Source organism: Carassius carassius, chromosome 1 (genome assembly GCF_963082965.1).
Source record: "Carassius carassius chromosome 1, fCarCar2.1, whole genome shotgun sequence".
Classification (NCBI taxonomy): domain Eukaryota; kingdom Metazoa; phylum Chordata; class Actinopteri; order Cypriniformes; family Cyprinidae; genus Carassius; species Carassius carassius.
This window is the reverse complement of record NC_081755.1, coordinates 8,407,501-8,432,500: the sequence shown is the minus strand read 5'-3', so window position 1 is coordinate 8,432,500 and position 25,000 is coordinate 8,407,501. Positions and strand designations below refer to the sequence as shown.

Genomic DNA, 25,000 nt, shown 5'->3' with positions numbered 1-25,000 from the left:
GACCTCAGACAGCTTCTCATCAGCAAGATTTGCGTGGCAGTGCCACAATGTAGACTTCAGCTGTTAAATTCAGCTCTTGTGTTTTGTAGTTGATTTTTTAATCAACATTATTCTACAAAGGTAGGTTAAGCTAGAGCTGGTAGGTAAAAATTGATTTTCTCAGAAATCTGGTCAGTGCATGAGCTCTATTTCTGCCCTTGTCAGCTAAGAGGCAGGATGTTGGAGCGACCATAGCATCGAACATAGTGAAATACATGGCAAAGTGGCCTCCACTGTGTAGCAAATTGTGGCTTGTTGGTCTAGGGGTATGATTCTCGCATAGGGTGCGAGAGGTCCCGGGTTCAATTCCCGGACGAGCCCTCTTCTGTCTTTGCAGCATCTTTTCTTGAGCAGTTTCAGTCCATTCTGCCATCCCAGGTCAATCATATGCCACTGTCAATTAAGACTAAAGCTGCGTCTGCATGTTTTCATGCCCACTTCTCTCTGCTCTTCTTAGTTCTTAATCTGCAGTTTAAACTTTGACTTGACATTTTTCCAAAAATTGGTTTAGGAATGCAGCCCAAGCAGTGGAGATATGGCAAAAAATAGATTCTTGGATGGCTTTACGACCCTGTGAGCCTTCATCTTGCGTTTGCTAGATGCAGTAGCATCTGAGGGCTTGTTGGTGTTGGGGTGTGTTTTTTTTCTTCTATTGCTGTATGGGAGCAAGTGGACCCAAGTTCAAATCCCAGATGAACCCGCTTTGCAGCTCCTTGTTTTGAGTAGTGTCTGGTTACATGGTGGCTCGTTGGTCTAGGGGTATGATTCTCATTTCGGGTGTGAGAGGTTCAGGGTTCAAATCCTGGACGAGCCCACATTGAGCATATTGCTGAGAAGTATCAGTCATTTCTGCCTTCTTTCGGCCAATAATACTCCTGCATGTTTTCGTGCCGATTTCTCCCTGTTCGTAGTTCCTCATCTCCTATTTAAACTTTGTACAACACTTCGCTCTTTGGGTTCCCGCGCTTTCACTGAAAGGTGGGGGTGTGTCTAAGATGGTTCAGATCGGCTGCCATGCAGGGTAGCCTTTTGCGGTTGACTGGAGGCTCGGGTCCTTTGCTTTGATGTTTTTCTCAATATTGGTTTACAAGGTTCAGAGAGCGTTACACTGAACATTTAAAGGTCCCAGGTTCGATCCTGGGTTTACTCAGAGTGGAGCCGTGAATGCTTTTCGGACACCATTCTGATGCTTGCTGGTTAGTTGCTTTTCGCGGAGCCTCCTTGAATGTTTTCTACACTTCAAACAGATGTGCAGACACTGTTGGTTCAATATTGTAACGGTTAGCACTCTGGACTCTGAATCCAGTGATCCGAGTTCAAATCTTGGTGGAACCTTCAAGAGTCTGTCTGGCTGTGCTTGGCAAGGAGGAGCTTTGGGGTATGTCACAACTTTCTCTGTGGCAGTGTGTCTTAAAATGTATAGCTACAGTGGCCTCCTTTAACCATGGCCTCCAAACAATCTAGAACTCACATAAAACTGAGCTGGAACTAAATTGAGAAGACCGATGTCACCTGACCATCTGTGGAGAAGCAGTACAGACCTCAGACAGCTTCTCATCAGCAATATTTGCGTGGCAGAGCCACAATGTAAACTTTAGCTGTTAAATTCAGCTCTTGTGTTTTGTCGTTGATATTTTAATCAACATTATTCTACAAAGGTAGGTTAAGCTAGAGCTGGTAGGTAAAAATTGAGTTTCTCAGAAATCTGGTCAGTGCATGAGCTCTATTTCTGCCCTTGTCAGCTAAGAAGCAGGATGTTGGAGCGACCGTAGCATCGAACAGAGTGAAATACGTGGCAAAGTGGCCTCCACTGAGCAGCAACTTGTGGCTTGTTGGTCTAGGGGTATGATTCTCGCTTCAGGTGTGAGAGGTCCCGGGTTCAAATCCCAAACGAGCCCTCTTCTGTCTTTGCACCATCTTTTCTTGAGCAGTTTCAGTCCATTCTGCCATCCCGGGTCAATCATACGCCACTGTCAATTAAGACTAAAGCTGCGTCTGCATTTTTTCATGCCCACTTCTCTCTGCTCTTCTTAGTTCTTAATCTGCAGGTTAAACTTTGACGACATTTTTCCAAAAATTGGTTTAGGAATGCAGCCCAAGCAGTGGAGATATGGCAAAAAAATAGATTCTTGGATCGCTTCACAGCCCTGTGAGCCTTCATCTTGCGTTTGCTAGATGCAGGAGCATCTGAGGGCTAGTTGGTGTTGGGGTGTGTTTTTTTTTTTCTTTTATTGCTGTAAGGTAGCAAGTGGGCCCAAGTTCAAATCCCAGATGAGCCCGCTTTGCAGCTCCTTGTTTTGAGTAGTGTCTGGGTACATTGTAGCTCGTTGGTCTAGGGGTATGATTCTCGCTTCGGGTGTGAGAGGTCCCGAGTTCAAATCCTGAACGAGCCCACATTGAGCATATTGCTGAGAAGTATCAGCCAATTCTGCCTTCTTTCGGTCAATAGTACTCCTGCATTTTTTCGTGCTGATTTCTCCCTGTTCGTAGTTCCTCATCTGCAATTTAAACTTTGTACAACACTTCGCTCTTTGGGTTCCCGCGCTTTCACTGAAAGGTGGGGGTATGTCTAAGATGGTTCAGATCGGCTGCCATGCAGGGTAGCCATTTGCGGTTGACTGGAGGCTCGTGTCCTTTGCTTTGATGTTTTTCTCAATATTGGTTTACAAGGTTCAGAGAGCGTCACACTGAACATTTAAAGGTCCCAGGTTCGATCCTGGGTTTACTCAGAGTGGAGCCGTGAATGCGTTCGGACACCATTCTGATGCTTGCTGGTTAGTTGCTTTTCGCAGAGCCTCCTTGAATGTTTTCTACACTTCAAACAGACGTGCAGACACTGTTGGTTCCATGGTGTAACGGTTAGCACTCTGGACTCTGAATCCAGTGATCCGAGTTCAACTCTTGGTGGAACCTTGGGGTCTGTCTGGCTGTGCTTGGCAAGGAGGAGCTTTGGGGTAGGTCACAACTTTCTCTGTGGCAGTGTGTCTTAAAATGTATTGCTACAGTGGCCTCCTTTAACCATGGCCTCCAAACAATCTAGAACTCACATAAAACTGAGCTGGAACTAAATTGAGAAGACCGCTGTCACCTGACCCTCTGTGGAGAAGCAGTACAGACCTCAGACAGCTTCTCATCAGCAAGATTTGCGTGGCAGTGCCACAATGTAGACTTCTGCTGTTAAATTCAGCTCTTGTGTTTTGTCGTTGATATTTAAATCAACATTATTCTACAAAAGTAGGCCAAGCTAGAGCTGGTAGGTAAAAATTGAGTTTCTCAGAGATCTGGTCAGTGCATCTGGTCAGAGCTCTATTTCTGCCCTTGTCAGCTAAGAGGCAGGATGTTGGAGCGACCGTAGCATCGAACAGAGTGAATTACATGGCAAAGTGGCCTCCACTGAGCAGCAACTTGGTGGTACCTTCAAGAGTCTGTCTGGCTGTGCTTGGCAAGGAGGTGCTTTGGGGTATGTCACAACTTTCTCTGTGGCAGTGTGTCTTAAAATGTATTGCTACAGTGGCCTCCTTTAACCATGGCCTCCAAACAATCTAGAACTCACATAAAACTGAGCTGGAACTAAATTGAGAAGACCGATGTCACCTGACCCTCTTTGGAGAAGCAGTACAGACCTCAGACAGCTTCTCATCAGCAAGATTTGCGTGGCAGTGCCACAATGTAGACTTCTGCTGTTAAATTCAGTTCTTGTGTTTTGTCGTTGATATTTTAATCAACATTATTCTACAAAGGTAGGCCAAGCTAGAGCTGGTAGGTAAAAATTTAGTCGCTCAGAAATCTGGTCAGTGCATCTGGTCAGAGCTCTATTTCTGCCCTTGTCAGCTAAGAGGCAGGATATTGGAGCGACCGTAGCATCGAACAGAGTGAAATACATGGCAAAGTGGCCTCCACTGAGCAGCAACTTGTGGCTCGTTGGTCTAGGGGTATGATTCTCGCTTAGGGTGTGAGAGGTCCCGGGTTCAAATCCCGGATGAGCCCTCTTCTGTCTTTGCAGCATCTTTTCTTGAGCAGTATCAGTCCATTCTGCCATCCCGGGTCAATCATACGCCACTGTCAATTAAGACTAAAGCTGCGTCTGCATGTTTTCATGCCCACTTCTCTCTGCTCTTCTTAGTTCTTAATCTGCAGTTTAAACTTTGACTTTACATTTTTCCAAAAACTGGTTTAGGAATGCAGCCCAAGCAGTGGAGATATGGCAAAAAATAGATTCTGGATCGCTTTACGGCCCTGTGAGCCTTCATCTTGCGTTTGCTAGTTGCAGTAGCATCTGAGGGCTTGATGGTGTTGTGGTGTGTTTTTTTTCTTCTTCTATTGCTGTATGGGAGCAAGTGGACCCAAGTTCAAATCCCATATGAACCCGCTTTGCAGCTCCTTGTTTTGAGTAGTGTCTGGTTACATGGTGGCTCGTTGGTCTAGGGGTATGATTCTCGCTTTGGGTGTGAGAGGTCCCGGGTTCAAATCCCGGACGAGCCCACATTGAGCATATTGCTGAGAAGTATCAGTCATTTCTGCCTTCTTTCGGCCAATAATACTCCTGCATGTTTTCGTGCCGATTTCTCCCTGTTCGTAGTTCCTCATCTCCAATTTAAACTTTCTACAATACTTCGCTCTTTGGGTTCCCGCGCTTTCACTGAAAGGTGGGGGTGTGTCTAAGATGGTTCAGATCGGCTGCCATGCAGGGTAGCCGTTTGCGGTTGACTGGAGGCTCGGGTCCTTTGCTTTGATGTTTTTCTCAATATTAGTTTACAAGGTTCAGAGAGCGTTACACTGAACATTTAAAGGTCCCAGGTTCGATCCTGGGTTTACTCAGAGTGGAGCCGTGAATGCTTTTCGGACACCATTCTGATTCTTGCTGGTTAGTTGCTTTTCGCAGAGCCTCCTTGAATGTTTTCTACACTTCAAACAGATGTGCAGACACTGTTGGTTCCATGGTGTAACGGTTAGCACTCTGGACTCTGAATCCAGTGATCTGAGTTCAAATCTTGGTGGAATGTTCAAGAGTCTGTCTGGCTGTGCTTGGCAAGGAGGAGCTTTGGGGTATGTCACAACTTTCTCTGTGGCAGTGTGTCTTAAAATGTATTGCTACAGTGGCCTCATTTAACCATGGCCTCCAAACAATCTAGAACTCACATAAAACTGAGCTGGAACTAAATTGAGAAGACCGATGTCACCTGACCCTCTTTGGAGAAGCAGTACAGACCTCAGACAGCTTCTCATCAGCAAGATTTGCGTGGCAGTGCCACAATGTAGACTTCTGCTTTTAAATTCAGCTCTTGTGTTTTGTAGTTGATATTTTAATCAACATTATTCTACAAAGGTAGGCCAAGCTAGAGCTGGTAGGTAAAAATTGAGTTGCTCAGAAATCTGGTCAGTGCATCTGGTCAGAGCTCTATTTCTGCCCTTGTCAGCTAAGAGGCAGGATATTGGAGCGACCGTAGCATCGAACAGAGTGAAATACATGGCAAAGTGGCCTCCACTGAGCAGCAACTTGTGGCTCGTTGGTCTAGGGGTATGATTCTCGCTTAGGGTGCGAGAGGTCCTGGGTTCAAATCCCGGACGAGCCCTCTTCTGTCTTTGCAGCATCTTTTCTTGAGCAGTTTCAGTCCATTCTGCCATCCCGGGTCAATCATACTCCACTGTCAATTAAGACTAAAGCTGCGTCTGCATGTTTTCATGCCCACTTCTCTCTGCTCTTCTTAGTTCTTAATCTGCAGTTTAAACTTTGACTTTAAATTTTTCCAAAAATTGGTTTAGGAATGCAGCCCAAGCAGTGGAGATATGGCAAAAAATAGATTCTTGGATCGCTTTACGGCCCTGTGAGCCTTCATCTTGCGTTTGCTAGATGCAGGAGCATCTGAGGGCTTGTTGGTGTTGGGGTGTGTTTTTTTTTCTTTTATTGCTGTATGGGAGCAAGTGGGCCCAAGTTCAAATCCCAGATGAGCCCGCTTTGCAGCTCCTTGTTTTGAGTAGTGTCTGGGTACACGGTGGCTCGTTGGTCTAGGGGTATGATTCTTGCTTTGGGTGTGAGAGGTCCCGGGTTCAAATCCCGGATGAGCCCACATTGAGCATATTGCTGAGAAGTATCAGTCAATTCTGCCTTCTTTCGGTCAATAGTACTCCTGCATGTTTTCGTGCTGATTTCTCCCTGTTCGTAGTTCCTCATCTGCAATTTAAACTTTGTACAACACTTCGCTCTTTGGGTTCCCGCACTTTCACTGAAAGGTGGGGGTGTGTCTAAGATGGTTCAGATCGGCTGCCATGCAGGGTAGCCGTTTGCGGTTGACTGGAGGCTCGTGTCCTTTGCTTTGATGTTTTTCTCAATATTGGTTTACAAGGTTCAGAGAGCGTTACACTGAACATTTAAAGGTCCCAGGTTCGATCCTGGGTTTACTCAGAGTGGAGCCGTGAATGCTTTCGGACACCATTCTGATGCTTGCTGGTTAGTTGCTTTTCGTAGATGCTCCTTGAATGTTTTCTACACTTCAAACAGAAGTGCAGACACTGTTGGTTCCATGGTGTAATGGTTAGCACTCTGGACTCTGAATCCAGTGATCTGAGTTCAACTCTTGGTGGAACCTTGGGGTCTGTCTGACTGTGCTTGGCAAGGAGGAGCTTTGGGGTATGTCACAACTTTCTCTGTGGCAGTGTGTCTTAAAATGTATTGCTACAGTGGCCTCCTTTAACCATGGCCTCCAAACAATCTAGAACTCACATAAAACTGAGCTGGAACTAAATTGAGAAGACCGATGTCACCTGACCCTCTTTGGAGAAGCAGTACAGACCTCAGACAGCTTCTCATCAGCAAGATTTGCGTGGCAGTGCCACAATGTAGACTTCTGCTGTTAAATTCAGCTCTTGTGTTTTGTAGTTGATATTTTAATCAACATTATTCTACAAAGGTAGGTTAAGCTAGAGCTGGTAGGTAAAAATTGAGTTTCTCAGAAATCTGGTCAGTGCATGAGCTCTATTTCTGCCCTTGTCAGCTAAGAAGCAGGATGTTGGAGCGACCGTAGCATCGAACAGAGTGAAATACGTGGCAAAGTGGCCTCCACTGAGCAGCAACTTGTGGCTTGTTGGTCTAGGGGTATGATTCTCGCTTCAGGTGTGAGAGGTCCCGGGTTCAAATCCCAAATGAGCCCTCTTTTGTCTTTGCACCATCTTTTCTTGAGCAGTTTCAGTCCATTCTGCCATCCCGGGTCAATCATACGCCACTGTCAATTAAGACTAAAGCTGCGTCTGCATTTTTTCATGCCCACTTCTCTCTGCTCTTCTTAGTTCTTAATCTGCAGTTTAAACTTTGACTTGACATTTTTCCAAAAATTGGTTTAGGAATGCAGCCCAAGCAGTGGAGATATGGCAAAAAAATAGATTCTTGGATCGCTTCACAGCCCTGTGAGCCTTCATCTTGCGTTTGCTAGATGCAGGAGCATCTGAGGGCTTGTTGGTGTTGGGGTGTGTTTTTTTTCTTTTATTGCTGTAAGGTAGCAAGTGGGCCCAAGTTCAAATCCCAGATGAGCCCGCTTTGCAGCTCCTTGTTTTGAGTAGTGTCTGGGTACATTGTGGCTCGTTGGTCTAGGGGTATGATTCTCGCTTCGGGTGTGAGAGGTCCCGAGTTCAAATCCTGGACGAGCCCACATTGAGCATATTGCTGAGAAGTATCAGCCAATTCTGCCTTCTTTCGGTCAATAGTACTCCTGCATTTTTTCGTGCTGATTTCTCCCTGTTCGTAGTTCCTCATCTGCAATTTAAACTTTGTACAACACTTCGCTCTTTGGGTTCCCGCGCTTTCACTGAAAGGTGGGGGTATGTCTAAGATGGTTCAGATCGGCTGCCATGCAGGGTAGCCATTTGCGGTTGACTGGAGGCTCGTGTCCTTTGCTTTGATGTTTTTCTCAATATTGGTTTACAAGGTTCAGAGAGCGTCACACTGAACATTTAAAGGTCCCAGGTTCGATCCTGGGTTTACTCAGAGTGGAGCCGTGAATGCGTTCGGACACCATTCTGATGCTTGCTGGTTAGTTGCTTTTCGCAGAGCCTCCTTGAATGTTTTCTACACTTCAAACAGACGTGCAGACACTGTTGGTTCCATGGTGTAACGGTTAGCACTCTGGACTCTGAATCCAGTGATCCGAGTTCAACTCTTGGTGGAACCTTGGGGTCTGTCTGGCTGTGCTTGGCAAGGAGAAGCTTTGGGGTAGGTCACAACTTTCTCTGTGGCAGTGTGTCTTAAAATGTATTGCTACAGTGGCCTCCTTTAACCATGGCCTCCAAACAATCTAGAACTCACATAAAACTGAGCTGGAACTAAATTGAGAAGACCGCTGTCACCTGACCCTCTGTGGAGAAGCAGTACAGACCTCAGACAGCTTCTCATCAGCAAGATTTGCGTGGCAGTGCCACAATGTAGACTTCTGCTGTTAAATTCAGCTCTTGTGTTTTGTCGTTGATATTTAAATCAACATTATTCTACAAAAGTAGGCCAAGCTAGAGCTGGTAGGTAAAAATTGAGTTTCTCAGAGATCTGGTCAGTGCATCTGGTCAGAGCTCTATTTCTGCCCTTGTCAGCTAAGAGGCAGGATGTTGGAGCGACCGTAGCATCGAACAGAGTGAATTACATGGCAAAGTGGCCTCCACTGAGCAGCAACTTGGTGGTACCTTCAAGAGTCTGTCTGGCTGTGCTTGGCAAGGAGGTGCTTTGGGGTATGTCACAACTTTCTCTGTGGCAGTGTGTCTTAAAATGTATTGCTACAGTGGCCTCCTTTAACCATGGCCTCCAAACAATCTAGAACTCACATAAAACTGAGCTGGAACTAAATTGAGAAGACCGATGTCACCTGACCCTCTTTGGAGAAGCAGTACAGACCTCAGACAGCTTCTCATCAGCAAGATTTGCGTGGCAGTGCCACAATGTAGACTTCTGCTGTTAAATTCAGTTCTTGTGTTTTGTCGTTGATATTTTAATCAACATTATTCTACAAAGGTAGGCCAAGCTAGAGCTGGTAGGTAAAAATTGAGTTGCTCAGAAATCTGGTCAGTGCATCTGGTCAGAGCTCTATTTCTGCCCTTGTCAGCTAAGAGGCAGGATATTGGAGCGACCGTAGCATCGAACAGAGTGAAATACATGGCAAAGTGGCCTCCACTGAGCAGCAAATTGTGGCTTGTTGGTCTAGGGGTATGATTCTCGCTTAGGGTGCGAGAGGTCCCGGGTTCAAATCCCGGATGAGCCCTCTTCTGTCTTTGCAGCATCTTTTCTTGAGCAGTATCAGTCCATTCTGCCATCCCGGGTCAATCATACGCCACTGTCAATTAAGACTAAAGCTGCGTCTGCATGTTTTCATGCCCACTTCTCTCTGCTCTTCTTAGTTCTTAATCTGCAGTTTAAACTTTGACTTTACATTTTTCCAAAAATTGGTTTAGGAATGCAGCCCAAGCAGTGGAGATATGGCAAAAAATAGATTCTGGATCGCTTTACGGCCCTGTGAGCCTTCATCTTGCGTTTGCTAGTTGCAGTAGCATCTGAGGGCTTGATGGTGTTGTGGTGTGTTTTTTCTTCTTCTATTGCTGTATGGGAGCAAGTGGACCCAAGTTCAAATCCCAGATGAACCCGCTTTGCAGCTCCTTGTTTTGAGTAGTGTCTGGTTACATGGTGGCTCGTTGGTCTAGGGGTATGATTCTCGCTTCGGGTGTGAGAGGTCCCGGGTTCAAATCCCGGACGAACCCACATTGAGCATATTGCTGAGAAGTATCAGTCATTTCTGCCTTCTTTCGGCAAATATTACTCCTGCTTGTTTTCGTACCGATTTCTCCCTGTTCGTAGTTCCTCATCTCCAATTTAAACTTTGTACAACACTTCGCTCTTTGGGTTCCCGCGCTTTCACTGAAAGGTGGGGGTGTGTCTAAGATGGTTCAGATCGGCTGCCATGCAGGGTAGCCGTTTGCGGTTGACTGGAGGCTCGGGTCCTTTGCTTTGATGTTTTTCTCAATATTGGTTTACAAGGTTCAGAGAGCGTTACACTGAACATTTAAAGGTCCCAGGTTCGATCCTGGGTTTACTCAGAGTGGAGCCGTGAATGCTTTTCGGACACCATTCTGATGCTTGCTGGTTAGTTGCTTTTCTCAGAGCTTCCTTGAATGTTTTCTACACTTCAAACAGATGTGCAGACACTGTTGGTTCCATGGTGTAACGGTTAGCACTCTGGACTCTGAATCCAGTGATCCAAGTTCAAATCTTGGTGGAATGTTCAAGAGTCTGTCTGGCTGTGCTTGGCAAGGAGGAGCTTTGGGGTATGTCACAACTTTCTCTGTGGCAGTGTGTCTTAAAATGTACAGCTACAGTGGCCTCCTTTAACCATGGCCTCCAAACAATCTAGAACTCACATAAAACTGAGCTGGAACTAAATTGAGAAGACCGATGTCACCTGACCCTCTGTGGAGAAGCAGTACAGACCTCAGACAGCTTCTCATCAGCAAGATTTGCGTGGCAGTGCCACAATGTAGACTTCAGCTGTTGAATTCAGCTCTTGTGTTTTGTCGTTGATATTTTAATCAACATTATTCTACAAAGGTAGGTTAAGCTAGAGCTGGTAGGTAAAAATTGAGTTTCTCAGAAATCTGGTCAGTGCATGAGCTCTATTTCTGCCCTTGTCAGCTAAGAGGCAGGATGTTGGAGCGACCGTAGCATCGAACAGAGTGAATTACATCGCAAAGTGGCCTCCACTGAGCAGCAACTTGTGGCTTGTTGGTCTAAAGGTAAGATTCTCGCTTAGTGTGCGAGAGGTCCCGGGTTCAAATCCTGGGCGAGCCCTCTTCTGTCATTGCAGCATCTTTTCTTGAGCAGTTTCAGTCCATTCTGCCATCCCGGGTCAATCATACGCCACTGTCAATTAAGACTAAAGCTGCGTCTGCATGTTTTCATGCCCACTTCTCTCTGCTCTTCTTAGTTCTTAATCTGCAGTTTAAACTTTGACTTGACATTTTTCCAAAAATTGGTTTAGGAATGCAGCCCAAGCAGTGGAGATATGGCAAAAAATAGATTCTTGGATCGCTTTACGGCCCTGTGAGCCTTCATCTTGCGTTTGCTAGTTGCAGTAGCATTTGAGGGCTTTTTGGTGTTGGGGTGTGTTTTTTTTTTCTTTTTTTGCTGTATGGGAGCAAGTGGACCCAAGTTCAAATCCCAGATGAACCCGCTTTGCATCTCCTTGTTTTGAGTAGTGTCTGGTTACGTGGTGGCTTGTTGGTCTAGGGGTATGATTCTCGCTTCGGGTGCAAGAGGTCCCGGGTTCAAATCCTGGACGAGCCCACATTGAGCATATTGCTGAGAAGTATCAGTCATTTCTGCCTTCTTTCAGCCAATAATACTCCTGCATGTTTTCGTGCCGATTTCTCCCTGTTCGTAGTTCCTCATCTCCAATTTAAACTTTGTACAACACTTCGCTCTTTGGGTTTGTAACGCTTTGACTCGGATAACTCAGTATAAGTCCATTGATATGAAGCGAGGAGTTGGTGTCTCACACATTTAATGGTTGGTACACTGCAACCCGCTCTTCTCATACATGAGATATCAACTCTTCCTTGGCGTTACAAATAAACAAAGACAGAAGAATAACAAGCGGCAGAGCTTATTATCTGTCGTGGTTCTCGTTACACAGTCACGTAGTCCTTCTAAGTCATCACCAAACAGCGCCTTAAAGTCAAGCAATCAGTCTCTTAAAGGGCACACCGCAATATAACTTGATGCATGCAAAACATACAGTTTTGGCCGTTACAGATTCCCCACCGGAAAGAAAAAGGCTGTCCTCAGCCGTACACAACATAAGGACAACATTTGAATTCAGCTCCATACATGGAAACTTGGAAATCCATCAACACAAATGTTTTACATACACATGGAAATAACTGGCATACATGTCAGTACAAGCTTCACATTACACAGTATGCTTTTAAAAGACATATCACAGAAAAAACAAAAGCTTGTGTAACCAACCCATGTGTAAAACAATTTTCTTCTCTTTTTCCTCAACACAACACATGAAAACATAAGAACTAGAACACCATTGCCACGCAAGGAAAGTAAAGCATATTAGTAACTTTTAACACATGAGAAATCCAAACCACCAGACACATTACTACTTCAGATCCAATCTGTCAGTATGATACTCGTTAGTCCATTTATTGTCTGACCACCCGGATGTGATTCTAGGTGCCAGTCTAGGTCTGAGATTGTAGTGATGACCTTCAAGATCAGCGTCAAAGTCAGGAAGATGTGCATGTTGTGAAGATGTATTAACATCAGTGTCAGCATTAGGAGTACAACTATTCATGTTAAGCTTGGTCGCGTCATGGGAATTGTCAATGGAATCATCACAATTAATATCGGCCTCACTAGGCAGAGAAAAGCATGCATCTTGAGGTTGGTCCTCACCCCTCTGTCTCACCAGCAACCTGTCCTCCAACCCCTCATAGGGTGTTTCAGACTCATCCTGAGGACCACTTGGTGTATGGCTGCTGTATGCGTTCCAAGTGTGGAAAGGCTGCATATTGACCACATGGTAGACACCCGCATCCTGTCCTGTGTCCAGCTTTGCAAGTCTGTAATTCACATCAGACAAAACCTGAGTGACACGGTATGGACCAGAGTACAAGGGTGCCAATTTTGCTGTAAAATTAGCCAGTGCATCTGATTTGGGGTGGGTTTTCACTCTGACAAGGTCACCAATAGCATAAAAAACAGAGCGACGTCTTTTGTCATAGTGCTGCTTCCTTTTGTTGTGACTGGTTTCCAGGGCTGCCCTAGCATGGTCATGTGCCGCTTGTAATGTCATTCTCAAGCTCTCGGGATAAGTAATTTCAGGTTCCTCTATTCCATCCCAGACAGGCTGAGTCACCAGGTCTAATGAAGTGTTCAACTCTCTCCCATACAACATCATGGATGGGGTTTGACCTGTACTTTCATGTGGTGCTGTTCGTAGTGCAAAGCAAATTTGTGGAATATATCGGTCCCAAGTTGTATGTTTATCATCCACGTATGCTCGAATTGCTGTCTTGAGAGTCCGGTTCACCCTCTCGGTGGCATTTGTCTGTGGGTGATATGCCGTTGTGAGGCGATGTTCTGTTCCCAGAAGAGTGAGCACCCGTTCAAAAAGGTCGCTCACGAAAGGAGAACCTCTGTCTGAAATTAGGTATGTTGGGGCCCCGTGACGGGAAAACACTTCACTTAGCAGCTTATTTGCTGCCACTTGAGCAGTAGCTTCTCTCACTGCCACAATCTCGACCCACTTTGAAAAATAATCGACAAAAACCAAAATGTAAGAATTCCCACTGGCAGTACGTGGCAAAGGACCAACGAAATCCACCCCAACATACTCCCAAGGGTTTTGGGGCCGAATTGGGACCATCAGACCGGCAGGTTTTCTCTGACTTGGTTTTGTTAGTTGGCAAACCGTGCAAGAGGTTACATATTTCTTCACCTCAGATGCCATTTTAGGCCAAAAAAACCTGAGTTTCAGTCGGGCCAAGGTTTTTGTTATCCCTAGGTGACCCGCAGTTGGGTGATCATGGTAGTATCTCAGCAAAGTACTTCTAAGAGACGCAGGAGCATACAGCCTTAAAGATTTCAAGGGGTGGATGCCGCAAGCAAGTTTGGGATCATGGAAGTACAACAGGCCGTCCTGAATGGAATACTGAGAGCAATCATCCATCTCACTCTCCCGTTGAAATGCAGACTCTAGTTTACGGAGGAGATCACCTGTGATTGGATCATCAAGCTGCAATTGTCTAACATGAGAGCGATCCGTGAGAGTCACTGAAGGCAGTGTACGGAGGTCAAGACCACCAATCACAGCGTAGTCAGGAAGGAGGTCCATTGGTGGCACATCATCTACCAGAGGATTTCTTGATAGCGCATCAGGGACTTTGTTTCGAGATCCAGGCTTGTGGACAACATCAAAATCAAAGTCCTGAAGGCAGAGAGACCAACGAGCGAGGCGGCCAGTGGGGTTGGGACGGGACATCAACCACTTGAGACCACTGTGGTCAGTGACGCGGAGACCCTCAATGTAAGGCCTAAAGTGCTCAAGGGCCCAAATGACGGCCAGACACTCTTTCTCGGGCGTGGAATAAGGTTTCTCCGATTTATGCAGGGCACGACTAGCATACGCCACAGCAACTTCTCTGCCATGCAGATCTCTCTGCATCAGCGCAGCTCCTAATCCCGCGTCGCAGGCATCGGCATGAACAAAGAAAGGTAGAGAGAAGTCTGGGAAACTTAGCACAGGTGCCGAGGTTAATTTTCGTTTCAGAAGGTCTATGGCATCTTGGCATGCACTGTCCCATACAAAAGGAGCATCAGTTTTAGTGAGCGCGAAAAGTGGTTCAGCGTGGCGGGCGTAGTCCTGTATGAACCGTCTGTAATAGCCTGATAGGCCCAAAAACTGCCTCACTTGCTTCACATTGACAGGGGTTTTAAAGTCCATAACTGCCTTCACTTTGTTCTGGTCCGGCAGGACGCCACTTGGACAGACACGGTCCCCCAAGAAAGTGAGCTCTCTGCGACAAAACTGGCATTTGACCAGCTTAATGGTCAACCCAGCAGACTTAAGCCGTGAAAGGACTTCCCTGAGGTCATCGAGATGTTGCTTGAAAGTGGGTGAAGCCACCACGATGTCATCCAAGTAGACTGCACAGCACCTATAAATAAGACCAGCCAAGACACTGTTCATCAGTCTTTGAAAGGTCGCTGGTGCATTGCAAAGACCAAAAGGAAGCACACGGAACTGAAATAGCCCACAATGTGACACAAAAGCAGTCTTAGATCTTGAGTCTTCTGCCATGGAGACCTGCCAGTACCCCCGAGCAAGGTCGATCGTGCTTAAAAATTTTCCTCTAGAAAGGAAGTCTAGGGACTCATCGACTCTTGGTAATGGATAAGAGTCCTTCACCGTAAGCTGGTTTAACCCACGATAGTCCACACAAAATCGTGGTTCACCACAAGGCTTCTGAACAATCACAACGGGGGCTGCCCAAGGTCCTGTTGCCGGTTCAATGATGCCGTCGTTCAACATTTTTCCTATTTGATCCTCAATCAACCGCTTTTTTGCTGGGGAGGTTCGATAAGGGGGAAGGTGGACTGGCTTGGCATTCCCCGTGTCAATGGAGTGCTCTGTTAGTGATGTGCGACCCAGACGACCATCAAAGAGATCTGAAAAACTTTCAAGTACCCCTGACAGTTGTTCCTTCTCAGCATTACTCAGACATGCTTCCTCAACCTTTCCTTGAAGAGTGGAAGGTGGGACTTCCATAAATAACAAACTGCTTTCCGACTCCATTACTTCCCCACCTTCCATCTCCTCTATTACTAAAGGATCGTTGCCTATGACAACAGTTCTGGATGGGATGTGAATGGTGATGGAGGCACGCAACATGAAATCCATCCCTAAAACCAATGTTGAGGGTAAGCATGGGACCATGGCAAACCGGTGATAAAAACGCTGTCCCATGAATCCAAAAGCCAACCATGTCAGACCTAAGGGTTGACATGCCCCACCATCTGCTAGTTGGATTGGGGGAGCAGACCATGGTTTAATGTTAACCTTCAGTTTGGCATGATTTTGAACAATGTCTGCTTGTACCGCTGAAAGCGATGCACCGGTGTCTAGTGTAGCATCTAACACCTGGCCATGCAGGTTAATCTTGACTCTAAATGGAGTGTTCCAAAAGGAAGATGATGTTGGATCTTCCACATGACAAAGGACAGGATGTTCTGGAACAGCAGCATTAGACGGTTGAGGCGAAATTATCTTCTGGAGGGAGGAATGCCTCTTCGAATCATCCTCCCCCCTTTGGAGTTTCCCTTGTGTCTTACAAATGAATTTCCTTCCCCTGCATTGTTACTTCCAGGGTCGTTCGTAACACTTGCATCAAGAGCAGGTTCCAAAGGAGCATTAGGGGACTCACTTGGTCGTGGGCCCATTCCAGAAAGTGAGTTGCAGTCTGGACATGTACGAGAAGTGAAACCAGGGCGTGAGCACTTGTAACAGTAGGTTTCTTTGGCAAATTTAGCTTTATTCTGCATTGCAGGCAAAGAACATTTACCTGGTCCCAGGACCACATGGAGCTCGTGAGCCCTAAGCAAAAGATCCATGCCAGAGGAAACAGAAGTTCCATAGAGAGCAAATCTATACTTTTCAAGAGCATGTTTACAAATAAGGCTGATTTGCTCTTGCTCTGGTGGAGGAGTTTTCAATTTTCTGAATTCACTTAGCATGTGAGCCACAAAAGTAGGCAGGGGCTCTTCAGGGCTTTGCATACGGTCCAAGATTCCTCTCATTATTTGTTCCTGGCTGTCGGAAGGAAGAAAGACTTTCCTGAAGAAATCACAGAACTGGGCCCATGTAACAACATGTGAGTCAAGGACGGAAAACCATTTCTTTGGCTCTTTAGCTAAAAACCGTGGCAGCTCGAGAAGAATCTGAGCATCGGCTAAATCAAGGGAGGTTCTGTACACATTTACAGATTGTAGCCAATCTTCCGGGTTAACATGTCCATCTCCCGCAAACATAGGTGGTTCAAGCCTTGACTCGTACAGTACAGATGCGAGGATTCTGCTAGTAGCACTCAAATCAGAAGAATTGGGTTGTGGTGAGAAAGTCACGTTTGTATGAGAAAAGTTATTGGTGGATGTACCTTGTAATGGCATTTGGCTCGGAGGAATGTGGATGTGTGGTGTAGAGCTGGCCATAGGAGGGAGCTGCACATGTGATGCCGCAGGGTTGTTGACATCAGAAGGACCAAAACGTCTTAATATCCTCTGCTGTAACTGAAGAGAATCGTTAAGGCACTGTTGCAACACAGATACTTCAGCTTGTAGGAGGTCCACTTGAGTCTCCAGGCTCACACGCTTTGGTAACTGTGGTCTTTGTCTGGGGACAGAATCTGGTAATGTGTAAGTCAAGTCAGTGTCAAGGTCTGGGTGAGAAGCCATCACAGCAAAATGTGCATTTACATAAACAGCAATTAAGCGATTGTAAAAATTCTAAATACAACCCAGAAAATACAACCTGTTATCAAAATGCACCCACCATCAATAAAATAAAAAAAAATTAAATAATCTGACATCAACAATCCCTCTGAGCTAGTTATCGTCTATTTTACTAGAGCTCAATATTTTTGTACCACAATAGGCCCAAAGCAAGAGAAAATGTTGTTTCAAATTGAATTAAATGTTTGTAAAATTACTTGGCCATGTAAAAATACATAAAAAAACTATTACTTAGTCCAGCATAAGTAAATTAAGTCCACGATCAAGAAAACTGTTCCAACAGGTGTATTTTTTCCTCAAAATTTTCAAAACACAATTCCAATGCACCACAAAAATAACCCACAAAAAGTCTTTGAAAGAAAACCTTTGCTGTTCGCTTGTGCAGTCAAAGTCAAAGCACACACACACACACAAAAATCTGTGTTGAAATATCCCAGGAAGGTTATATATATATATATATATATAAAAAAATAAAAGTTTGTAACGTTAGCTTGGATCAGTCTGTAACTTGGAAATCAGGCAGGGAAAACTTCAATTAGATCACTCAAAAAGAAAAATAAACCTTTTTTTCCATACTGAACTATTTTGTAAAAAAACGTCCCCACCAGCTTGTAAACGATGTCGAAATGTCCAATAAAGCCAAAAGCACAACTTTCAAATGTTGCAGATTAATGCGCTGTCCTCGTCGCATCAAAAAAACTGCGTCATCCACTCACGCAGAAATACGGGTGTTTCTTGCACCCATGGCACCCAGTATTAGCAAGCTAATAAATCTCAGAAATCTGGTCAGTGCATTTGGTCAGAGCTCTATTTCTGCCCTTGTCAGCTAAGAGGCAGGATATTGGAGCGACCGTAGCATCGAACAGAGTGAAATACATGGCAAAGTGGCCTCCACTGAGCAGCAATTTGTGGCTCGTTGGTCTAGGGGTATGATTCTCGCTTAGGGTGCGAGAGGTCCCGGGTTCAAATCCCGGACGAGCCCTCTTCTGTCTTTGCAGCATCTTTTCTTGAGCAGTTTCAGTCCATTCTGCCATCCCGGGTCAATCATACGCCACTGTCAATTAAGACTAAAGCTGCGTCTGCATGTTTTCATGCCCATTTCTCTCTGCTCTTCTTAGTTCTTAATCTGCAGTTTAAACTTTGACTTTACATTTTTCCAAAAATTGGTTTAGGAATGCAGCCCAAGCAGTGGAGATATGGCAAAAAATAGATTATTGGATCGCTTTACGGCCCTGTGAGCCTTCATCTTGCGTTTGCTAGATGCAGGAGCATCTGAGGGCTTGTTGGTGTTGGGGTGTGTTTTTTTTTTCTTTTATTGCTGTATGGGAGCAAGTGGGCCCCAGTTCAAATCCCAGATGAGCCGGCTTTGCAGCTCCTTGTTTTGAGTAGTGTCTGTGTACATGGTGGCTTGTTGGTCTAGGGGTATGATTCTCGCTTCGGGTGTGAGAGGTCCTGGGTTCAAATCCTGGACAAGCCCACATTGAGCATATTGCTGAGAAGTATCAGTCAATTCTGCCTTCTTTCGGTCAATAGTACTCCTGCATGTTTTCGTGCTGATTTCTCCCTGTTCGTAGTTCCTCATCTGCAATTTAAACTTTGTACAACACTTCGCTCTTTGGGATCCCGCACTTTCACTGAAAGGTGGGGGTGTGTCTAAGATGGTTCAGATCGGCTGCCATGCAGGGTAGCCGTTTGCGGTTGACTGGAGGCTCGTGTCCTTTGCTTTGATGTTTTTCTCAATATTGGTTTACAAGGTTCAGAGAGCGTTACACTAAACATTTAAAGGTCCCAGGTTCGATCCTGGGTTTACTCAGAGTGGAGCCATGAATGCTTTCGGACACCATTCTGATGCTTTCTGGTTAGTTGCTTTTCGCAGATGCTCCTTGAATGTTTTCTACACTTCAAACAGATGTGCAGACACTGTTGGTTCCATGGTGTAACGGTTAGCACTCTGGACTCTGAATCCAGTGATCCGAGTTCAACTCTTGGTGGAACCTTGGGGTCTGTCTGGCTGTGCTTGGCAAGGAGGAGCTTTGGGGTAGGTCACAACTTTCTCTGTGGCAGTGTGTCTTAAAATGTATTGCTACAGTGGCCTCCTTTAACCATGGCCTCCAAACAATCTAGAACTCAAATAAAACTGAGCTGGAACTAAATTGAGAAGACCGATGTCACCTGACCCTCTGTGGAGAAGCAGTACGGATATCAGACAGCTTCTCATCAGCAAGATTTGCGTGAAAGTGCCACAATGTAGACTTCTGCTGTTAAATTCAGCTCTTGTGCTTTGTCGTTGATATTTTAATCAACATTACTCTACAAAGGTAGGCCAAGCTAGAGCTGGTAGGTAAAAATTGAGTTTCTCAGAAATCTGGTCAGTGCATTTGGTCAGAGCTCTATTTCTGCCCTTGTCAGCTAAGAGGCAGGATATTGGAGCGACCGTAGCATCGAACAGAGTGAAATACATGGCAAAGTGGCCTCCACTGAGCAGCAATTTGTGGCTCCTTGGTCTAGGGGTATGATTCTCGCTTAGGGTGCGAGAGGTCCCGGGTTCAAATCCCGGACGAGCCCTCTTCTGTCTTTGCAGCATCTTTTCTTGAGCAGTTTCAGTCCATTCTGCCATCCCGGGTCAATCATACGCCACTGTCAATTAAGACTAAAGCTGCGTTTGCATGTTTTCATGCCCACTTCTCTCTGCTCTTCTTAGTTCTTAATCTGCAGTTTAAACTTTGACTTGACATTTTTCCAAAAATTGGTTTTGGGTAATGCAGCCCAAGCTGTGGAGATATGGCAAAAAATAGATTCTTGTATCGCTTTACGGCCCTGTGAGCCTTCATCTTGCGTTTGCTAGTTGCAGGAGCATCTGAGGGCTTGTTGGTGTTGGGGCGTGTTTTTTTTTTCTTCTATTGCTGTATGGGAGCAAGTGGATCCAAGTTCAAATCCCAGATAAACCTGCTTTGCAGCTCCTTGTTTTGAGTAGTGTCTGGTTACATGGTGGCTCGTTGGTCTAGGGGTATGATTCTCGCTTCGGGTTTGAGAGGTCCTGGGTTCAAATCCCGGACTAGCCCACATTGAGCATATTGCTGAGAAGTATCAGTCATTTCTGCCTTCTTTCGGCCAATAATACTCCTGCATGTTTTCGTGCTGATTTCTCCCTGTTCGTAGTTCCTCATCTCCAATTTAAACTTTGTACAACACTTCGCTCTTTGGGTTCCCGCGCTTTCACTGAAAGGTGGGGTTGTGTCTAAGATGGTTCAGATCGGCTGCCATGCAGGGTAGCCGTTTGCGGTTGACTGGAGGCTCGGGTCCTTTGCTTTGATGTTTTTCTCAATATTAGTTTACAAGGTTCAGAGAGCGTTACACTGAACATTTAAAGGTCCCAGGTTCGATCCTGGGTTTACTCAGAGTGGAGCCGTGAATGCTTTTCGGACACCATTCTGATGCTTGCTGGTTAGTTGCTTTTCGCAGAGCCTCCTTGAATGTTTTCTACACTTCAAACAGACGTGCAGACACTGTTGGTTCCATGGTGTAACGGTTAGCACTCTGGACTCTGAATCCAGTGATCCGAGTTCAACTCTTGGTGGAACCTTGGGGTCTGTCTGGCTGTGCTTGGCAAGGAGGAGCTTTGGGGTATGTCACAACTTTCTCTGTGGCAGTGTGTCTTAAAATGTATTGCTACAGTGGCCTCCTTTAACCATGGCCTCCAAACAATCTAGAACTCACATAAAACTGAGCTGGAACTAAATTGAGAAAACCGATGTCACGTGACCCTCTTTGGAGAAGCAGTACAGACCTCAGACAGCTTCTCATCAGCAAGATTTGCGTGGCAGTGCCACAATGTAGACTTCTGCTGTTAAATTCAGCTCTTGTGTTTTGTCGTTGATATTTTAATCAACATTATTCTACAAAGGTAGGCCAAGCTAGAGCTGGTAGGTAAAAATTGAGTTGCTCAGAAATCTGGTCAGTGCATCTGGTCAGAGCTCTATTTCTGCCCTTGTCAGCTAAGAGGCAGGATATTGGAGCGACCGTAGCATCGAACAGAGTGAAATACATGGCAAAGTGGCCTCCACTGAGCAGCAACTTGTGGCTCGTTGGTCTAGGGGTATGATTCTCGCTTAGGGTGCGAGAGGTCCCGGGTTCAAATCCTGGACGAGCCCTCTTCTGTCTTTGCAGCATCTTTTTTTGAGCAGTTTCAGTCCATTCTGCCATCCCGGGTCAATCATACGCCACTGTCAATCAAGACTAAACCTCCTTCTGCATGTTTTCATGCCCACTTCTCTCTGCTCTTCTTAGTTCTTAATCTGCAGTTTAAACTTTGACTTTACATTTTTCCAAAAATTGGTTTAGGAATGCAGCCCAAGCAGTGGAGATATGGCAAAAAATAGATTCTTGTATCGCTTTACGGCCCTGTGAGCCTTCATCTTGCGTTTGCTAGATGCAGGAGCATCTGAGGGCTTGTTGGTGTTGGGGTGTGTTTTTTTTTTCTTTTATTGCTGTATGGGAGCAAGTGGGCCCCAGTTCAAATCCCAGATGAGCCCGCTTTGCAGCTCCTTGTTTTGAGTAGTGTCTGTGTACATGGTGGCTTGTTGGTCTAGGGGTATGATTCTCGCTTCGGGTGTGAGAGGTCCTGGGTTCAAATCCCGGACGAGCCCACATTGAGCATATTGCTGAGAAGTATCAGTCAATTCTGCCTTCTTTCGGTCAATAGTACTCCTGCATGTTTTCGTGCTGATTTCTCCCTGTTCGTAGTTCCTCATCTGCAATTTAAACTTTGTACAACACTTCGCTCTTTGGGTTCCCGCACTTTCACTGAAAGGTGGGGCTGTGTCTAAGATGGTTCAGATCGGCTGCCATGCAGGGTAGCCGTTTGCGGTTGACTGGAGGCTCGTTTCCTTTGCTTTTATGTTTTTCTCAATATTGGTTTACAAGGTTCAGAGAGCGGTACACTGAACATTTAAAGGTCCCAGGTTCGATCCTGGGTTTACTCAGAGTGGAGCCGTGAATGCTTTCGGACACCATTCTGATGCTTGCTGGTTAGTTGCTTTTCGAAGATGCTCCTTGAATGTTTTCTACACTTCAAACAGATGTGCAGACACTGTTGGTTCCATGGTGTAATGGTTAGCACTCTGGACTCTGAATCCAGTGATCTGAGTTCAAATCTTGGTGGAACCTTCAAGAGTCTGTCTGGCTGTGCTTGGCAAGGAGGTGCTTTGGGGTATGTCACAACTTTCTCTGTGGCAGTGTGTCTTAAAATGTATTGCTACAGTGGCCTCCTTTAACCATGGCCTCCAAACAATCTAGAACCCACATAAAACTGAGCTGGAACTAAATTGAGAAGATCGATGTCACCTGACCCTCTGTGGAGAAGCAGTACAGACCTCAGACAGCTTCTCATCAGCAAGATTTGCGTGGCAGTGCCACAATGTAGACTTCAGCTGTTAAATTCAGCTCTTGTGTTTTGTAGTTGATATTTTAATCAACATTATTCTACAAAGGTAGGTTAAGCTAGAGCTGGTAGGTAAAAATTGATTTTCTCAGAAATCTGGTCAGTGCATGAGCTCTATTTCTGCCCTTGTCAGCTAAGAGGCAGGATGTTGGAGCGATTGTAGCATCGAACATAGTGAAATACATGGCAAAGTGGCCTCCACTGAGTAGCAAATTGTGGCTCGTTGGTCTAGGGGTATGATTCTCGCATAGGGTGCGAGAGGTCCCGGGTTCAATTCCCGGACGAGCCCTCTTCTGTCTTTGCAGCATCTTTTCTTGAGCAGTTTCAGTCCATTCTGCCATCCCAGGTCAATCATATGCCACTGTCAATTAAGACTAAAGCTGCGTCTGCATGTTTTCATGCCCACTTCTCTCTGCTCTTCTTAGTTCTTAATCTGCAGTTTAAACTTTGACTTGACATTTTTCCAAAAATTGGTTTAGGAATGCAGCCCAAGCACTGGAGATATGGCAAAAAATAGATTCTTGGATCGCTTTACGACCCTGTGAGCCTTCATCTTGCGTTTGCTAGATGCAGTAGCATCTGAGGGCTTGTTGGTGTTGGGGTGTGTTTTTTTTTCTTCTATTGCTGTATGGGAGCAAGTGGACCCAAGTTCAAATCCCAGATGAACCCGCTTTGCAGCTCCTTGTTTTGAGTAGTGTCTGGTTACATGGTGGCTCGTTGGTCTAGGGGTATGATTCTCTTTTCGGGTGTGAGAGGTTCAGGGTTCAAATCCTAGACGAGCCCACATTGAGCATATTGCTGAGAAGTATCAGTCATTTCTGCCTTCTTTCGGCCAATAATACTCCTGCATGTTTTCGTGCCGATTTCTCCCTGTTCGTAGTTCCTCATCTCCTATTTAATCTTTGTACAACACTTCGCTCTTTGGGTTCCCGCGCTTTCACTGAAAGGTGGGGGTGTGTCTAAGATGGTTCAGATCGGCTGCCATGCAGGGTAGCCTTTTGCGGTTGACTGGAGGCTCGGGTCCTTTGCTTTGATGTTTTTCTCAATATTGGTTTACAAGGTTCAGAGAGCGTTACACTGAACATTTAAAGGTCCCAGGTTCGATCCTGGGTTTACTCAGAGTGGAGCCGTGAATGCTTTTCGGACACCATTCTGATGCTTGCTGGTTAGTTGCTTTTCGCGGAGCCTCCTTGAATGTTTTCTACACTTCAAACAGATGTGCAGACACTGTTGGTTCAATGGTGTAACGGTTAGCACTCTGGACTCTGAATCCAGTGATCCGAGTTCAAATCTTGGTGGAACCTTCAAGAGTCTGTCTGGCTGTGCTTGGCAAGGAGGAGCTTTGGGGTATGTCACAACTTTCTCTGTGGCAGTGTGTCTTAAAATGTATAGCTACAGTGACCTCCTTTAACCATGGCCTCCAAACAATCTAGAACTCACATAAAACTGAGCTGGAACTAAATTGAGAAGACCGATGTCACCTGACCATCTGTGGAGAAGCAGTACAGACCTCAGACAGCTTCTCATCAGCAATATTTGCGTGGCAGAGCCACAATGTAAACTTCAGCTGTTAAATTCAGCTCTTGTGTTTTGTCGTTGATATTTTAATCAACATTATTCTACAAAGGTAGGTTAAGCTAGAGCTGGTAGGTAAAAATTGAGTTTCTCAGAAATCTGGTCAGTGCATGAGCTCTATTTCTGCCCTTGTCAGCTAAGAGGCAGGATGTTGGAGCGACCGTAGCATCGAACAGAGTGAAATACGTGGCAAAGTGGCCTCCACTGAGCAGCAACTTGTGGCTTGTTGGTCTAGGGGTATGATTCTCGCTTCAGGTGTGAGAGGTCCCGGGTTCAAATCCCAAACGAGACCTCTTCTGTCTTTGCACCATCTTTTCTTGAGCAGTTTCAGTCCATTCTGCCATCCCGGGTCAATCATACGCCACTGTCAATTAAGACTAAAGCTGCGTCTGCATGTTTTCATGCCCACTTCTCTCTGCTCTTCTTAGTTCTTAATCTGCAGTTTAAACTTTGACTTGACATTTTTCCAAAAATTGGTTTAGGAATGCAGCCCAAGCAGTGGAGATATGGCAAAAAAATAGATTCTTGGATCGCTTCACAGCCCTGTGAGCCTTCATCTTGCGTTTGCTAGATGCAGGAGCATCTGAGGGCTTGTTGGTGTTGGGGTGTGTTTTTTTTTTCTCTTATTGCTGTAAGGTAGCAAGTGGGCCCAAGTTCAAATCCCAGATGAGCCCGCTTTGCAGCTCCTTGTTTTGAGTAGTGTCTGGGTACATGGTGGCTCGTTGGTCTAGGGGTATGATTCTTGCTTCGGGTGTGAGAGGTCGCGAGTTCAAATCCTGGACGAGCCCACATTGAGCATATTGCTGAGAAGTATCAGCCAATTCTGCCTTCTTTCGGTCAATAGTACTCCTGCATTTTTTCGTGCTGATTTCTCCCTGTTCGTAGTTCCTCATCTGCAATTT

At 45.6% G+C, this 25,000-nt stretch overlaps 13 non-coding genes across 13 annotated transcripts; all 13 read left to right on the top strand.

Moving 5' to 3' along the window:
• Positions 1 to 288: 288 nt before the first annotated feature.
• On the top strand, positions 289 to 360 carry trnap-agg (transfer RNA proline (anticodon AGG)). Its single transcript has one exon. It is a non-coding gene; the product is annotated as a tRNA-Pro (tRNA).
• Positions 361 to 3,954: 3,594 nt separating this feature from the next.
• trnap-agg (transfer RNA proline (anticodon AGG)) lies at positions 3,955 to 4,026 on the top strand. Its single transcript has one exon. It is a non-coding gene; the product is annotated as a tRNA-Pro (tRNA).
• Positions 4,027 to 4,449: 423 nt separating this feature from the next.
• On the top strand, positions 4,450 to 4,521 carry trnap-ugg (transfer RNA proline (anticodon UGG)). The gene has a single exon. It is a non-coding gene; the product is annotated as a tRNA-Pro (tRNA).
• A 1,019-nt stretch (positions 4,522 to 5,540) lies between these two features.
• trnap-agg (transfer RNA proline (anticodon AGG)) lies at positions 5,541 to 5,612 on the top strand. The gene has a single exon. It is a non-coding gene; the product is annotated as a tRNA-Pro (tRNA).
• A 422-nt stretch (positions 5,613 to 6,034) lies between these two features.
• On the top strand, positions 6,035 to 6,106 carry trnap-ugg (transfer RNA proline (anticodon UGG)). Its single transcript has one exon. It is a non-coding gene; the product is annotated as a tRNA-Pro (tRNA).
• Positions 6,107 to 9,203: 3,097 nt separating this feature from the next.
• Positions 9,204 to 9,275, top strand: trnap-agg (transfer RNA proline (anticodon AGG)). Its single transcript has one exon. It is a non-coding gene; the product is annotated as a tRNA-Pro (tRNA).
• A 421-nt stretch (positions 9,276 to 9,696) lies between these two features.
• trnap-cgg (transfer RNA proline (anticodon CGG)) lies at positions 9,697 to 9,768 on the top strand. Its single transcript has one exon. It is a non-coding gene; the product is annotated as a tRNA-Pro (tRNA).
• An 8,225-nt stretch (positions 9,769 to 17,993) lies between these two features.
• Positions 17,994 to 18,065, top strand: trnap-agg (transfer RNA proline (anticodon AGG)). The gene has a single exon. It is a non-coding gene; the product is annotated as a tRNA-Pro (tRNA).
• A 423-nt stretch (positions 18,066 to 18,488) lies between these two features.
• trnap-cgg (transfer RNA proline (anticodon CGG)) lies at positions 18,489 to 18,560 on the top strand. Its single transcript has one exon. It is a non-coding gene; the product is annotated as a tRNA-Pro (tRNA).
• A 1,016-nt stretch (positions 18,561 to 19,576) lies between these two features.
• Positions 19,577 to 19,648, top strand: trnap-agg (transfer RNA proline (anticodon AGG)). The gene has a single exon. It is a non-coding gene; the product is annotated as a tRNA-Pro (tRNA).
• Positions 19,649 to 21,162: 1,514 nt separating this feature from the next.
• On the top strand, positions 21,163 to 21,234 carry trnap-agg (transfer RNA proline (anticodon AGG)). Its single transcript has one exon. It is a non-coding gene; the product is annotated as a tRNA-Pro (tRNA).
• Positions 21,235 to 21,657: 423 nt separating this feature from the next.
• On the top strand, positions 21,658 to 21,729 carry trnap-cgg (transfer RNA proline (anticodon CGG)). The gene has a single exon. It is a non-coding gene; the product is annotated as a tRNA-Pro (tRNA).
• A 1,011-nt stretch (positions 21,730 to 22,740) lies between these two features.
• Positions 22,741 to 22,812, top strand: trnap-agg (transfer RNA proline (anticodon AGG)). Its single transcript has one exon. It is a non-coding gene; the product is annotated as a tRNA-Pro (tRNA).
• Positions 22,813 to 25,000: the final 2,188 nt, after the last annotated feature.